The following is a 4,698-nucleotide window of genomic DNA, read 5'->3' as shown; positions in this document are numbered from 1 at the left end:
AAACACCAATTACCACTACCACTCTGGTATAACAAATCTTTATAAGATGGCGCCTCCATTACCACAAATCTAGGTATAGTCAAAAAAATATGTGATGGTATCACCCAAATTGGAAGTTTAACATCAAACTTAAAAAAGTACTTTTGCCAAACTCTTAACAGTGCAACCCTTATTGTATGATTTCTAAAAGTTTTATCAAAAATATGGAACGCTTCACGAATTTGCGTGTCATCCTTGCGCAGGGGCCATGCTAATCTTCTCTGTATCGTTCCAATTTTAGTATATGTGCTGCCGAAGCGAGCACATTTGCCTTATTGTTTTGTTGTTTGTTTTAATTTGAGGAATGCCACTTGGAGTTACGATTACACAAATGCAGTCATTTATTTGATTTATGAGGCTATCTCTCTTGGAAAAGTGACCATGTTGTGGGCAATGTTTAAAACTAAAAATCATTAATAAAACATACAACATAGAGTCCAACAAAAAGACAGCAGCCAAGAATAAATATCTCAGAACAAAATCGAATCACACAGGCTTTAGTAATTCAAACTGCCCAGAGTTACCTGGTTGTAAAACGGGCAGCTGATAAATGTAACTAATTTAATTTATTTAATTAATAATTCCCATAATTAATTAAATTGGTTTAATTAATTATCTATTGATATTATTAATATTAATCATATTTATTTAATTAATTATACCCAGGCATAAGAATTGAGGGGTATCTCAATAAGTATCTCAGAACATGATCTAATCACCTAGGCTTTAGTAACTCAAACTGCCCAGAGTTACCTTGTGGTAAAACGGGCAGCCAATAAATTTAATTACTTAATTAACTCAATTCTCATGCCTGGATAACAGCCAGGTCTTCAGTGTTTAGATAGACAGATAGATAGATAGATAGATAGATAGATAGATAGATAGGTAGGTAGGTAGGTAGGCAGGCAGGCAGGTAGGCAGGCAGGCAGGCAGGCAGACAGACAGACAGACAGACAGACAGACAGACAGACAGACAGATATAGATACACACACACACACCTATACCTATAACTATACCTACATATATACATGCACACACACATACATACACAGTAAAGAAATAAATGAGCAAACAAACATGATTTGGCATAGAGGCAAAAGTACCAAGACAAAACCATCATTAATCTCAAGGACCAAAACAAGGCAATTTTGAATTGTGTTCCATATTTACAAATACAACACTGTTAACTGTAACAATGCTACTTTGTGATCCCTATAAGGAACCCTGAGGGTTATTATACCATTAATGATATTGCTGTAGCATTGCTTAGATTCATGTGCTCTGAATACCATGAAATTTACCTCTATGTATTTTCCAGAATAGCTGATGCCTCTGAATCTCAACCTGAAGTGATGACTGCTTCCCCAAATCTGACTAATTGTACACTGGTGGCTACTGAAAAGGACACTGCAATTCAGGAAATGCCCTTGGTGCACCTATGATTTATATGGTCTGGCTATTCTTTCATGTCTAATTTTATGTATGTATGAATTTAAAGATACTAGTGAGGACACGCACAGAGCAAAAATCATTTCAAATTTATTGGTTAAATAAATCCTGTGGATAACAGACAGGGATAAAGAAATAGCAGCAATTGCATGATGCACAGATGTTAGCTTGAAACAACCAGAACACATTACTTCCTTGTACTATTTTATATAAAAATATGTCCAGAATTTTCATTAAGTATCAGTTCTTTATTTCTCAGTACAAGCTCCATAGTAGTTTTTCACAATCAAATTGTCCAGGTAGTCTCTGAGAATCAAACATGATTGAACAGAAGAAATATATATATATATACACAGATAAAAAAGTAACAAGAATGGGTGTAAAAAATTACAGCGGATTAGCTTGTTAAGAATACTTAGGAAAGTGTTTGGGAGAATTGTAACTTAAAAGGTACAAAGGGAGATAATAATAATAATAATAATAATAATAATAATAATAATAATAATAATAATAATAATAATAATAATAATAATAATAATAATAGTAAAGTTGGAAGGGACCTTGGAGGTCATCTAGTACAACCCCCTGCTCAGGCAGGAAACCCTATACCATTTTGGACAAATGGCTGTCCAGTCTCTTCTTAAAAACCTCCAGTGTTGGAGCATTCACCGCTTCTGGAGGCAGGTTGTTCCACTGGTTAATTGTTCTAACTGTCAGGAAGTTTCTCCTTAGTTCTAGGTTGCTTCTCTCCTTGATCAGTTTCCACCTGTTGCTTCTTGTCCTGCCTTCAGGTGCTTTGGAGAATAGCTTGACTCCCTCTTCTTTGTGGCAGCCCCTGAGATATTGGAACACTGCTATCATGTCCCCCCTCGTCCTTCTCTTCATTAAACTAGACATACCCAATTCCAGCAATCGTTCCTTATATGCTTTAGCCTCCAGTCCCCTAATCATCTTTGTTGCTCTTCTCTGTACTCTTTCTAGAATCTCAACATCTTTTTTACGCTGTGGTGACCAAAACTGGATGCAGTATTCCAAGTGTGGCCTTACCAAGGCATTGTAAAGTGGTATTAACACTTCACATGATCTTGATTCTATCCCTCTGTTAATGCAGCCTACCACTATGTTGGCCTTTTTGGCAGCTGCAGCACACTGCTGGCTCATATTTAGGTGATTGTCCACTAGGATTCCGAGGTCCCTCTCACAGTTACTACTATTGAGCAAGGTACCCCCTATACTATACCTGTGCATTTGGTTTTTCTTGCCTAAATATAGAACCTTGCTTTTTTCACCATTGAATTTCATTTTGTTAAATAGCGCCCAGTGTTCAAATCTGTCCAGATAATGAAAATAATTTGAGAATGTACTGTAGGTTCATGCTGGGCAACAGGTTACTGAAAAAAATGAATATAACAAAGCTTATTGTACATTGGATACAATAAAGGGAATAGATTTGAAGTACAGATTGTTTGCCACACATATAGAGTCAAAGGTTGCCAAATGTTATAACACCAGCATATGGAAGAAAAGCACATGGAAAGAAATGGAATGATTAGATAATGGGTCAATATGAGCAGAGATATTAGATGTCCCATTGTTTGTTTTAAGTGTTTCTGGATAATTGTACAGTAAGGGATGCTTCCAGTGACATTAAATATCTGTTGGTTAGGGATGTACTGAATGGTTGAAAACCCAAATGATATGCTGTGATTGTTTGACAGACTGTATGATACAACAAATCATAGATTTGGAGGTAGGTCTGTTTGATAGGAACAATGAAGCTAATGATTGCAAATTACATATAAATGGCAAAAACTGGGGGGAAAGATGAAGCTGTGTACCCTGGTAGATGTTTTCTAAGATGGGAAAGTTAATGAACAAATTCTAAGCCATGCAGACGTTGGTTGACGGTTAGTGGTTAGTATCTGGTCGTCTTCTTCTTGTGCCATATCCATTATCGGACATTGGCAATCATGTTGGCGATCCTGTTTTTATCAGCAGCCGCACGAAAAAGTGCTGCTGAGTTTTGTCCAAACCAGTCCCTTAGATTTTGAAGCCATGATGTTCTTCTTCTGCCTGGACCTCGTTTGCCTTCAATCTTTCCCTGGAGGATTAAATGGAGTGTGCTGTATTTTTCCGGGTGTCGCATCACATGTCCGAAATATTTTAATTTTCGTTTTTTAATTGTTTTGATCATTTCCCTTGGCTTTCCAAGGCGACTTATCACCACCTCATTTCTGATCTTGTCAACCCAGCTTATACGTAACAGCCGCCTGTAAATCCACATTTCAAATGCTTCTAGTCTCTTCAGATGGCCTTCTGTCAGAGACCAGCTCTCTACTCCATAGAGCAGGATAGAAAAAATATAGTATCTGACAAGCCTGATTTTCAGTCTTAGGCTTATGTCGTGACTGCAGAAGACCTTTTTCATTTTGAAGAATGCTGTTCGAGCTTTCTCTATTCTTGTCTTTACTTCAGTGGTCATGTCCCAGCTTTCATGTAAATTAGAACCTGGTATCTGGTATCTGGTCTAGTGTGAGGAAAAATGTTTATTAGGTGAATAGAAAATGTGTACTCCCGTCCATTTCTTACATGGGAGCAAGAATTTGATATCAGGAGGAACATAAGAGTATGTTGACTGCAATAGGAGTGGAGACCACAAAGAGATGGTTCAGTTGTAAAATGAATGAGAATTGAATACAAAAGTTAGTCATGAGCATGAACCAGTACTTTGAGATGGTTAGGAGATAATAAAGAGGATCGGATTACAAGTCAAATGTATGAAAGGAACATGAATGGCTGAAGAGAAGGGGAATATTGAGAAAGTTATAGTTTAATTTAGTTGAGAAGATAAAAAAACAAGGCAATATATAGTATGATGGATGCAGCATTTGACTGAATAAATGCAGAACACTGGACTTGTCTGAATAATTACTTGGAATAAGTTTTTATTCCAGGCAACTAAACAGACAAATCTGTATTGTTTTCTTGGCAACATTTTTAGAAGTGGTTCTCTTCTTCCAAGGTCTGAGAGAGAGTGACTGGCCCAGGGTCCTCCAGCCTGCATTGTGCCTAAGCCAACATTAGCTTCTTAGATTTCGGTTTAGTTACAGTAAACTGTCAAGAATGATTTGCAAAGATAGAAAAAAAATAGAAAACAGTGGGGTTGGTAGAAACTGTATTTCTTTTTCTTTACATACTGCAGTTCTTAA

At 36.8% G+C, this 4,698-nt stretch overlaps 1 non-coding gene across 1 annotated transcript; it reads right to left on the bottom strand.

The window, feature by feature from the left end:
- Positions 1-197: 197 nt before the first annotated feature.
- Positions 198-304, bottom strand: LOC114922554. Its single transcript, XR_003810432.1, has one exon. It is a non-coding gene; the product is annotated as a U6 spliceosomal RNA (small nuclear RNA).
- Between the last annotated feature and the right edge of the window lie 4,394 nt (positions 305-4,698).

Source organism: Protobothrops mucrosquamatus, unplaced genomic scaffold (assembly GCF_001527695.2).
Source record: "Protobothrops mucrosquamatus isolate PMUCROS unplaced genomic scaffold, P.Mucros_1.0 scaffold376, whole genome shotgun sequence".
In the NCBI taxonomy this organism is placed as follows: domain Eukaryota; kingdom Metazoa; phylum Chordata; class Lepidosauria; order Squamata; family Viperidae; genus Protobothrops; species Protobothrops mucrosquamatus.
This window is presented reverse-complemented; position numbering and strand designations above follow the sequence as displayed.